Here is a 12,627-nt window from a genome sequence, read left to right as displayed (position 1 = left end):
TGCTTTGGGGAATGAAAACTCATTTCCTCACCACCTAAGTCTAAACCCACTACACTTTGCCATATTGCATCAATTGCTTAAAAAAAAACAAAAACTGAACCATTTCAGAGGAAATGACACTGGACACCTCATCTCTGAAGAGTCGAGTTCTCACTGCCATGACATGTCGCCCTGCACAATGCCATTAACCATTAACACCCTTATGTAACGTGTGTTTCCCTGATGGCAGAGAACTTGGATCCGTATTCAGTTCTTTTAATTTTCTCCCAGATAAACTATTTTTCTGGTATATGGTTAAATAAGCATCTGAAGACTTTCAATCTGACAGTCCCCCATCTACCTCCTTCCCCACACCTTTAGAGTACCAAAGAGATCAGAAATAGCCTTCATTTCATATTTGTCTGTTTGTTTCTTTGTTCTCCAAACTTCCTGTGAACTGGTTGTTGGACTAGATGGGGCAAAACATTTTTGGCAACGAGACATCACAGGTGAAACTGTGCACTTCTTTGTGTTGAAGCTATTCAGTTGGTGGATTATGAGATCTAGAGTATACTAATAGACAATGGTCAGCCCACAGACAAAAACTGAACTCTGACCCACGACCTGCAGCAACCCATCCAGGAAATCAGACAACCGCTGCAGCGATTTGGACCCAGTGGCCAGGACTTGATCAATGACTGACAGCGTCCCTAGTTTTTGCCCCTCCTTTCAGTTTGATAGGACCAACCAGAGAAGCTACATCTATTCCCCTAACCAGCCCCATAGGGTCGCCTTGCACATATTTAGTCCACCTACAGCTTTCCCATGCCTGCAGCCCCTGCTCAGTCAGGCACACCTGAAGACTCCCCTTCCCATCAGGGAGCTTCACCCACACACACCCCACCCCACCCCCGCCTGCCTTTGAGTTCCTGCCAGAGGCAAGTGACAGTAGCTGACTCCTTGATGCAGCAATCCAGGGAGAGCCTCTGCCTGTTCTCCTTTGGGTGGTCTACAAGTGTCACTGATGCTGAGCAACCACAGTTAAGGTGGTAATGGCCAGATCCCTCACAGGGTCGGTGACCATAAACTCTGGCTTTTCAACTTATACTGTCTGGATGTTTTGCCCAGGCACCTATATTTACAATAAAATGGTCTCATTTTTTTTCATCCAGAATTTGTGTTAATATGTGTGTCTATGGTGCATTGAAATCACATTTTTTTTTCATTTTCAGCCCAATCTATCAAAACAGAATGTGCTGTGGTTTTAAAATGATAAGGGTTGGACTGCTTTTCATTAGATATGTAGTTAATTACATTGATCCCATAAAAATAATTTTAATTTTATAATTTAAAAAGTATAAATACCATTGAAATGAGGAGGAAACCATGAGAAATGTCAAGGATAGTGGATGTGAAAGTCACCTAGTGTAGTGTAGTGAGTTGCTTGGCTGGGAAAAGAGACTTCCTGTGAGCTGGGAGGGTCTTGGTCAAAAATGCAGTCAGCCACATTTAAATCAACAATTGTAGATGAGTCCCGATACTGGAACTCAGAAAGACAAGGGTTTGCTTTTAAGCATTTAAACAAAAACAAAAACAAAAACAAAAAAACTCCTAAATCATCTGATCACCAAATACTTCCAGAGAGAGGTCTTCTAAGCCAAGGAGGCTTTTCAGCCCCACCCACTGGAATCCTGAAATCCATTATTCACTCCTCTCCCCAACCCATCAGGGACGTGTGTCCTTTCATGCAAAAGAGAAGACAGGCCCCACCTGGTCTTAGGGGCCATCTGAGGTGATGCAGGGGATGAGGCCATGCTTGCTGAGAAGCCTTTTCTGTAGCTACTTCCCAGAGCTGGGTAGGTTTGCTGATGTGGGGACCTGCGCTCCCCTCAACTTGGGGGGGATGGGGGCGGGGGTCTGGCTCTTCTCACTCCTACATTCTGTCCTGTAGGTTGGTTCAGTTGTCATACCGACTATGCCAATCAGTTAGAGGCCACTGAGTGTACCTTGGGGTGGGGGGGCACATCTCCATGCCGGGGCCCGTATGTGAATACTGAAGCAGTTTCAAGCATGGATATCATGACTGTAGCTCCTGCTGTCCTTTCTGGGGCTTTGAAGTCAATGTGCAAGAATGGGCTGTTTCTTGCTCCACTAACTAACTGCCTGGAATGGCTGGGAAACCTCCCCTGAGGTTTGAATCCCTAATGGGGGCAGGGGGCTGTTGGTGCCTGGCAAAAGGGAAAGGTTTTTGAGAACCTTAACCTCTTCCACTACAGCCAAGATTGGTTGCACATTGGCTGCACCTCGGGGGGGAGGGGGGGAGCTGCAATTGTTGCATGCATGTATTGCTCTGAGCATCCTCTAGCTGTGCCGGCTTTTGCCATTGGGTACATGCAGCCACCGCCTTGATTTGCTCGGCCAGTTTTTTCCCTGGGAGCTGGAAAGGTGGCACAGTGATGACCTTACTGAGTAGGTCAGTTCCTGTTTGCAGATGGATGTCCTAAAGGCTTTAATCAAACTCTTTGAACCTGATCAGCTCTGGCAATTATCTTCTCCATTGGATCCAACACAATGCCAAGGAGGTTGTCAGGAACTTGGTCCCAGCTACAGGAACACAGAAAGTCAAGAGTCCTATGCTTTCTCTCATATGCAGAAGGTAGAGAGAAAAAAGGAAAAGGGGGTTCTTACGAAAATAGAGGGGATACAAGTAGGGTCATTGAAGGAGAGCAAGGGGGTGGAGTGCAGAAGGGCAAGAGGAGGCACTGGGGAAATCAATCAAACTCAGTTGTGTGCATGCTTGAATATGCCACAACAAAAACAACTATAGTGTATAGTTTTACCAATTAAAACTCTTTCTTGTAGCAGCGGGGAGAGCTTTAAAGTGGGCTCAGGCCCATGAGCTGGGTCTTCAGCATTCTGCACATCTCTAGCCCCTGTGGGAGCATCAGCCTGCCCTGCTCAGTGATGAGCTCCGTGTCTGAGACTTGCCAGATCCTTGCACACATCTGGGAGGGTGACGTGTCCAGCATTACAGGCTGCTGCAGCTGCTCCTCCAGAAAATGTCCCAAAAGTATGGTGACGCATGCCTACAATCCAGCAGCTCAATGGTTAGGTGACCCTGGGATCAATCCCCTCAAAGGTTAATAAAATAGGTACTTGTCACTCGGTTTTTTAGGTACTTGTCACTCCGTTTTTCTGTATGCTTAACAAAACACTGTTGAAATCTTAAGAACTGTTTGCTAATCTTGTTCCCAGAATGTGCTGTCCCCAACTGCCAAACTGCAGAATGTAACTTCCCTCCCTGCCCTCTCCAAGAAAAGTATATAAGCTCTGCTTAAGCTGTTCTCAGGGCTCTTTGCTCTATTCGAGTGAGCTCTGAGCCCCAGCATGCTGGACCCCCAATAAACCCTTTGCTGTTGCATGAGACAGTCTCTTGGTGGTCTCTTCCTCCGACGCTCGCCTGACCTTTACATTTGGAGGCCCCAGCGAGATCCGGCAGCGGCGGACGTAAGACCCCAACGGGCTCCTCTCGGAGTAAGTAAGGCGCAAGACCCCAACGGGCTCCTCTCGGGGTAAGGCGCCTCTTTCTGGTTTCTGCTTTCTGGTTTCTGCTTTCTGGTTTCAGGTTTCAGGTTAGGGCTGGCAAAGTGGCTGTCGGTGAAGAGCGTGAGCTCTCTCCGACGGTGGCTGACAGACGTGTCACAGAGCCACAGGCCACGTCTCTGGGGGACGCCCCAGAGGACTCGGGAAATCGAGGAACAATAGTCTCCTCGACTCAGTGATATTTTGTTTCGGATTCGGTATTGCCAGCCCATCGGGTTTTGCCGGCTACTCAGTCCTGTCTCAGTGTTGAACGTTTACTGTCTGTCTTTATCGTCTGTGTCGTGTGTCCTTGCTTTCACTGTTTGTGTATCTTTCATTATGGGACAGAGCACTTCAACGCCTCTGTCCCTGACCCTTGATCACTGGACCAAAGTCCACTTAAGGGCTCAGAATCTTTCTTTTTCAGTAAAACGCCGGACCTGGCAGACTCTCTGTGCCTCAGAATGGCCTACCTTTGGAGTCAGATGGCCCCCAGAAGGATCTTTCTACTTCCCACTAATTCGAAAAGTCAGAGATATTGTCTTTGTCTTTCAGCCGGGACCACATAGCCATCCAGATCAACAGCTGTATATCTTAACTTGGCAGGACCTCTGCGAATCTCCTCCTCCATGGGTGAAGCCTTTCCTTGTCCCTGCCCCCGCTCCTATTCCTTCCCCCACAATTCTATCTCTCAAGCCTTCTGCTCCTCCTCCTCCTCTACCCTCTGTTCTCCCTGAGTCTCAAGATTTGACTCTACTGGACTCTCCTCCCCCTCCTTATCCCCTGCCCTCGTCCCCCAACCCCCAACACCCTCTAAGTGATTCCCTGCTGCTGACTCAGCCTCTCCATCATTGGAGGAGGCTAAGCCGGCCCAGCGCCCTCTAGATGACTTCCCCGCGGCACACACAGCCCCTCCTCCCCTGGAGGAAGCTAGCCCAGCTAAAGGAACTCGCCGGCGGCGAATGATTAAAAACCCTGAAGCCTCCGTGATACTCCCCCTCCATCCTTACGGGCCAATGATAGACGATGGCCATGGTGGAGAAATGCAAGCCTACCAGTATTGGCCTTTCTCCTCTTCAGACATATATAACTGGAAAAATAACAATCCCCCTTTTTCCGAGGACCCCACCCGGCTCACAGGTCTGACTGAGTCATTGATGTTTTCACACCAGCCTACTTGGGATGACTGCCAACAACTCCTAGGGACTCTCTTCACGACAGAGGAACAAAAGAGAATCCTCCTGAAAGCTAAAAAAAATATCCTCAGACCAGATGGGCGACCGACACAACTTCCTCTTGAACCGACCCAACTGGGACCCCAACACCTTTGAAGGTAGGGAGCATCTGTCCACTTATCGCCGGGCTCTAATAGTGGGTCTCCGAGCGGCCGCTAAGCGACCAACTAATTTGGCCAAGGTAAGAGAGATTATTCAAGGGCCTGATGAATCTCCCTCTATGTTTCTAGAGAGAATTATGGAGGCATATAGGAGATATACTCCTTTCGATCCTCAGGCAGAGGATCAAAAGGCATCTGTCACGATGGCCTTTATTGGGCAAGCTGCCCTGGATATTAAAAGAAAGTTACAACGCTTAGATGGATTACAAGATATGACTTTGAGAGATTTGGTCAGAGAAGCCGAGAAGGTATACTATAAGAGAGAAACTGAGGAAGAGAAGGAACAAAGGAGGGAGAAAGAAAAGGAGCAAAGGGAGGATGAGAGAAGCAAAAGACAGACTAAGGCATTGACTAAGGTCCTGGTCACAACAACAAAAAGGCCAAAAATTAAGAAACAGGGAGACAGGAAGGGATACCTGGGCCCACGCCAGGGGCCACCCCTGGCCTCAGATCAATGTGCCTACTATAGAGAAAAAGGACACTGAGCCAAAGAGTGCCCTAGAAAGAGACAGCCACGCCAGCCAGCCATTCTGACTCTGGAGGATGACTAAAAAAATCGAGGCTCGGATCCCCTCCCGAGCTCAGGGTAACTTTTGAAGTGGAGGGAACCCCAGTAAACTTTGAAGTGGATACAGGGGCAATATACTCAGCCCTTAAGGCCCCATTGGGCCCTCTATCAAATAAAAGTTCTCTAATTCAAGGGGCTAACGGCAGTAAATATCAGGCTTAGACAACTAAGAGGACCATGGACCTGGGGAAAAGAAAAATCCATCACTCCTTCCTAGTGATCCCAGAATGCCCGGCCCCATTGATGGGCAGAGATCTGCTCACCAAGCTCCAAGCCAAAATAACTTTTAACCCTGAAGGCCCCCAAATGAAATTTATAAATCCTTCAGTAAAAACTCCTATAGTCATGGCTTTAACTATGTCAGTAAAAGATGAACATCAACTCTTCACACCCCCCAAGACTGATCAAACAGGCAAGCTACCCCAGAAATGGATAACAGATTACCCGGATGCCTGGGCAGAAACTGCTAGGTTAAGCCTAGCCGTGAAACAACCTCCAATAACAGTAGAGTTAAAAACCTCAGACTCCCCAATTAATGTCAAACAATATCCTCTGAGCAAAGAAGCTAAAGATGGGATAGGGCCCCATATTCAGAAATATCTGGCCTTAGGGGTCCTAAGGCCCTGTCAATCGGCCTGGAACACTCCCCTGCTACCAGTAAAAAAGCCAGGAACCGGGGACTATCGCCCCATTCAAGACCTAAGAGAGATCAACAACAGAGTACAGGACATTCACCCCATGGTACCTAATCCATACAATCTGCTTAGCACTCTAAACCCTGAACGAAAATGGTATACTGTACTGGACTTAAAAGATGATTTCTTTTGCTTGCCTCTGCATAAAGATAGTCAGTTGCTGTTTGCTTTCGAGTGGGTAAACCCAGAAACCGGAACGTCTGGTCAACTAACTTGGACCAGACTCCCACAGGGGTTCAAAAACTCCCCCACTCTCTTTGATGAAGCCCTCCACAGAGATCTCAACAACTTCAGAACTACGCACCCCGAAGTCACCCTGCTTCAATATGTGGATGACCTGCTACTGGCAGCCGACACCAAGGAAAACTGTGAGTCTGGGACCTAAGCACTATTATCCGAGCTTGCTTAACTCGGATATAAAGCTTCTGCCAAAAAGGCCCAAATTTGCCAGCAAGAAGTAATCTTCCTGGACTATTCCCTTAGGGGCGATAAACGATGGCTCACTGAGCCCAGAAAACAAACCGTTGTGCAGATACCACCCCCATCTAACAAGAGGGCAAATAAAGAGGCAAAATTGGCAGCCCTAAACAGAGTAACCATGTTAACACTTTCCACACCGGGGGAACATAAGTCAGGAGATTTAACTACGTCGGAGCACCCCGACAACTTAACATCTAAGGACACTGACACTGAACTCCTTGACTTTACTGAGCCCAGCCTGAAATTTCAGAAAGCCCTACACTACGTTAAAAATGTACATCAACTCACTCACCTTGGTTCAAAGAAACTGCAGGCATTCCTGAAAGATCAAGAACAGAGTTTTCCACTAACCAACTCACAGCGAAAAGAAATAGCTGAACGGGTAACAAAAGCCTGTCGGGTCTATCAATTGGTTAATGCTTACCCTTCCAAGCTTCCTGCAGGAAAGCACCTATGAGGAACCAGACCAAAACAATTCTGGGAAGTGGACTTTACTGAAATTAAGCCAGCAAGGTATGGACTTAAATATCTCCTAGTCTTTATAGATACATTTTCAGGATGGATTGAAGCCTTCCCCACAAAAAAGAAACGACGCAAATGGTGGTCAAGAAGATCCTGAAAGATATTTTTTCCAAGATACGGCCTGCCTAAGGTAATAGGGTCTGATAATGGACCAGCGTTCGTGGCCCAGGTAAGTCAGGGGTTAGCCAGGACCCTGGGGATTAATTGGAAGTTACATTGTGCTTATAGACCCCAGAGCTCAGGACAAATAAAAAGAATGAATAGAACCATTAAAGAGAACTTAACGAAATTAAATTTAGAGACCGGCATAAAAGATTGGACTATGCTCCTGCCTTATGCACTGTTTCGTGCAAAAAATACTCCCTCTGTTTCTTTGTGTAACCTCACCCCCTATGAAATTCTCTATGGTGCCCCTCCTCCAGTAAGGGACCTAACTCCAACTCTAAGACCTAACAATCCCTTCCACACCCCCTTGACAGACTTAAAACTCTTGAAAGAACTCAGCGATACCTGTGGAAACAGCTGGCCACTGCCTACCAACCTGGGGATGAAAGGACTCCACATTAATATCAAGTAAGAGACTTCGTCTACGTAAGACGACATCAGGTGTCATCCCTGGAACCCCACTAAAAAGGACCACACCAGGTGCTACTTATAACACCTACAGCGGTAAAGGTAGACGGAATCACTTCCTGGATCCATGCCTCTCATCTCAAGCCTGCGCCCTGTCCAGACTCTGGCTAAAAATTGAAAAAAAACTGGTAACCCTTTCAAATTGCGTATTCACCATGTTGATAGGGCTATGGACTCTCCCCTTGACCACCAGTAGTCCTAACCCTCATCAGCCCGTTCAGCAGCGATGGCTGATCACAAATCCTACTGGACAAAAAGTATAGTCTATCTCGCATACAGCCCCCTTAGGGACCTAATGGCCATCTCTCCACCCACTCACTCCTCTCTTCTCCTGTCAGTGCCCACACCGGGTCCCACCAGGTCCTCTTACCAGCTAACCCAAAGCTCAAACCATCTGAGGACAGCCCTCAGACCCCTATCCAAGATATAATGAAAATGGCCTTTAAAGTTGCTTTGTCATCACTGAAAACGGGTTACTAAAAATTTAAAGTCCCTCACAGGCTTTTTGGGATACTCACTCCCGTCTTCCCCTCTGCTCTACCTGTTCTACTACTCAAGTTTTTGTTGCTAGGAAAATCCCAAACCCCTTTCCCATTATTCTTTTACATCTCTCCTTCCTCATTCTCAGATCCACGGAGCTGCTCTCAGCCCCGCCTTCCCCGTCTTCCCCCTCTGTACCAGGCCCACAGAAAAGTCTTAACTGACCTTCTCCAGAAGTCTTCACCATGGCTGACTTTAGGACTTTCAGCAAAAGGGTCCCTATAAAAGAGTTCAATGTAGATAAACTTCCTCTTTTCGTGTTGCCCTGTTCTACTTGGCCACTGGCTAGAAAAATCAGCACTCCTAAGCTAGACACCCCCTTACTAGTTTTTCACAAAATATATAAACAAGGCCTCTGGCCTTGAGCTGGGGCTTCACAGAGATGGCTACATTTCTAAGATAAAGAAGTTACCAACTGGGCTCCATGGTAACAGCTGGCAGGAAAAAAAAAGAAAAGAAAAAAAAGCTCTCCCCCTCCCAGGTATCCTTGAAAAGTTAACTTGCCCAGAACAACAACAACAACAAAAAAACAGAAACAAAAACTGCTTTTTGTGAACTTCTGCAGACTGTGAACTTCTGAGCCCCTTCCCTTACATGTTGGGTACAAAATTCTGAAACTACCTAAACTTGGGGTTCAGGGGATTAATTGATTACAACAGAAGCAATGCCCTCTAAATCCGCTTGCAACCAAATAGGACTGTTTCCCTGTCTTCGGTGCTATCTTAGGTACCTTGCCTTGTCCGTCCCTACAACAGTATAATTCTATATACTTAAACATTGTTTATGTTTTCATAAAATGGTCAACAGATGTAATTAATTATGTAATGGTGCAGATGTTTCCCAGAGTGCTCTATCATGACGCAGTTTCATTTAAAGATCAAATAGGGGGGCATAAAACCCGGTTCCGCCGGGAACCTGTATCCCTCACTTTAGCCATCCTATTAGGAATAGGAGTTACTGCAGGGGTGGGCACAGGAACCACTGCCCTGGTCCGTGGGACACAACAAATGACCCAATTAAAAAAACAACAATAGACCAAAACTTAAAGATATTAAAAACCTCCATCACAGCTTTGCAGGAATCTTTAACCTTTCTCTCTGAAGTTGTTTTACAGAACAGGCGAAGGTTGGACCTCCTCTTCATGAGAGAAGAGGGCCTTTGTGCTGCATTGAGGAAAAAATGTTGTTTTTATGCCGACCATACTGGAGTTATAAAAAATCTATAAGTAAATTAAAAAGACGCCTTGAAGAGCGTCAACGAGAACCAAAAAGGGTGATTTGAGTCTTGGTTCACACAGTCCCCCTGGTTAACTACGCTTTTATCAGCCTTGGCCGGTCCATTAATAATCCTCATATTATTGCTAACTGTAAGACCTTGTTTGCTCAACCATGTAGTTTCCTTTCTCCAAGCTCAAATTGGACAAGTTAAACTTATGGTAATCAGACAACAATATACCCCACTAGCAGACATAAAATGTGACACCCCCCAATAATCACTTTTATGATTAAAAGTAGCCAGAAGAAGTGGGGAATGAAAGGTTAATAAAATAGGTACTTGTCACTCCGTTTTTTAGGTACTTGTCACTCCGTTTTTCTGTATGCTTAACAAAACACTGTTGAAATCTTAAGAACTGTTTGCTAATCTTGTTCCCAAAATGTGCTGTCCCCAACTGCAAACTGTTTGCTAATCTTGTTCCCAGAATGTGCTGTCCCCAACTGCCAAACTGCAGAATGTAACTTCCCTCCCTGCCCTCTCCAAGGAAAGTATATAAGCTCTGCTTAAGCTGTTCTCAGGGCTCTTTGCTCTATTCAAGTGAGCTCTGAGCCCCAGCATGCTGGACCCCCAATAAACCCTTTGCTGTTGCATGAGACAGTCTCTTGGTGGTCTTTTCCTTCGATGCTCGCCTGACCTTTACACCCCAATAGTGCGCCCCCGCCCCCCAAAAAAACCCATACATTTTATACAGTTGTGGAAAACTATTGGAAAAAACAGGAAGGAGCAATAGAGCCAGCAATTGGAAAAGAAAATGGTGCTGATACTATGGAAAGTGCTTCATGAGAATGAACAAATTATGGCAATTTGAATTATGTTGGTGGAGAAATAATAAAGAGTAACGTGACATCCAGTTAGTAGAAGAAGTTAGGGTTAGTAGAAGAAGAAGAGGAAGAATCGCCTTGGGATTGTATCTCTGGGAGTCTTCCTCAGAAGCATGTGGGCATTTATCAGGAGCTGCAGACCACGGAGGGCAAAATACAGCAAATGCACAGGTTAAAGAATCTCTAGAGAAACACCCTCACTTGAAGCCTACCATGGAAACCAAAGACTCTCTGTGAATAAGGATAGGAGCAAGGGTGTAGGAGTCCTCAGAACTCAGAACGGAGGTGGAGGGGGTGACATCACAGGAAGCACAAAGGGCAGCATGGCAGTGAAAATAATCAGCCGCAGGTTAAAGGAAACAGGAAGAAGCACAAGAGTAAGGAAATGAAAGAGTGCTGCTGTTATTGGTGACGATAATCAACAGAGGAGAAGAACTGATAACCAGCAATCCTCCTATTAAGAAGAATGGAGAACATGACAGGTAGCTTGGGAACAACCAGTAGCTTTCACTTTGCCATTGAGATCAGCAGGGACTCTCAGCTGCTCCCCAACCTGTCCTTGGGTGTCCACCTCTAGAAGGACTTGTGCAGGGAACAACTGTAAAACAATTTCTTGCCCAGCCGATAAACACCCTCCAGAAGCAGGATATGCCTTGAGCGCCTTTTCTGGCTTGGAGAGACTGAGCTTTTAATCTAATTACAACTGTCAAGACCCAGAATAAATCCATCACCACTGCAGGAACCACGCCAACATTTTCAGCAGACCTCTGAACTCTTTGGGTCACGTGTGGTCCTTCAGATGCTAAGTGACAAAGACTGCTTTCCATCACTCTTATAATAAGTGTGACCACTAAGGACAGCTCTCTGGACCACAGAATGATGTCATTTTGGCTTCACTATGGCTGGGCATGGGTGGCACTCTGTATCTGATGAGAGGAAAACAGTTCCTTCAGGATCTGGAAGCAAAGATGGTAAAGAAAGGCACCCGTGTGGCCTTTACAGAAACACTCCATGCCACTAAATGCATGGATCAGTGCTCTCTCTCTCATGACTAGGACCAGAGTGTCACCCACAAGTGTGCACAGACTATATGATGATGGGGTGGGGGTGGGGGAGCTTATTGTTGTGGACATTGCAGGAAATTTTTTTAAATGGCAGGGAAGATGTGGATTATTCCAGAAAGGGGACAATATTAATGTGAAGGTTACCGCATGCTGTTCCCTTTCCCTTTTCATTTCCAACCACACCCAACAGCACTTTCTCAAGGCTGTTAACCCTTCCCAACTCCCGGACTTTTATGTAAGTAAACTGTAGTTCCAAGTGTTTGATGGCTCACCTCCTCCTGGTTCACTACGTGGCAAAGTTGGAGTCTGACCACCAAATCCTTCCTCAGACTTTATGCCAAGAAATGCCAAGTCGTGACTCCAGCTATTCCATCTTCAAGGCTGTGTTGGTATGCCCAAGTCCTCCTTAAAATGCTTTTGGAGACGCTAGAAAGAAAATCTCCAGGAGATGCTGATCACCTTATATTTCCTCCCTAGCAGATAAATGCCCTCCAGAAGCAGGACATGCATTGAGCGCCCAAGAGCATCTACAGACATTTTATTGAGGTGTAACACCATGTTTCCATCTCAAGATCAGCAGGATCAGATAAAATGGAAGACGGGCTCTTTCACACTGTGTACAGATATCTCTGTCACTGTTATTGGCATCTGGAGAAATCTGCCCCTGGGACCTTCAGTTTCAAACTAATTAGAAATTATATCCAAACATATTTTCTAATACAGGATGAAATGCTATAAAATGTCTAAATACGGGGCTAGGGTTGTGGCTCAGTGGCAGGGTGCTCACCTAGCAAGTGTGAGGCACTGGGTTCAATCCTTGGCAGCACAGAAAAATAAAGACATTGTGTTCCCTACAACTAAATATATATATATATATATATATATATATATTTTTTTAAATATCTAGGGGCTGGGGCTGTGGCTCAGCGGTAGCACACTTGCCTGGCATGTGAGAGGCACTGGGTTCGATTCTCAGCACCACATGAATACATAAATAAAATAAAGGTCCCTCAACAACTAAAAAAAAAATATATCTAAATACAACTCATGGCAAAACACAGGGAGATAAAAC

The 12,627-nt window shown here is 46.1% G+C and overlaps 1 long non-coding RNA gene across 1 annotated transcript; it reads left to right on the top strand.

Annotated features, from left to right (window-relative positions):
• Positions 1-3,214: 3,214 nt before the first annotated feature.
• LOC131424030 (uncharacterized) lies at positions 3,215-10,265 on the top strand. Its single transcript, XR_009226401.1, has 2 exons — positions 3,215-3,551; positions 7,702-10,265. It is a non-coding gene; the product is annotated as an uncharacterized LOC131424030 (long non-coding RNA).
• Positions 10,266-12,627: the final 2,362 nt, after the last annotated feature.

Source organism: Marmota monax, unplaced genomic scaffold (genome assembly GCF_021218885.2).
Source record: "Marmota monax isolate L192 unplaced genomic scaffold, Marmota_monax_Labrador192_F-V1.1 WCK01_AAM20220418_F8-fsc00019, whole genome shotgun sequence".
Classification (NCBI taxonomy): Eukaryota; Metazoa; Chordata; class Mammalia; order Rodentia; family Sciuridae; genus Marmota; species Marmota monax.
Note: the sequence above shows the minus strand (reverse complement) of the source record. Positions and strands in the feature narration are given on the sequence as shown.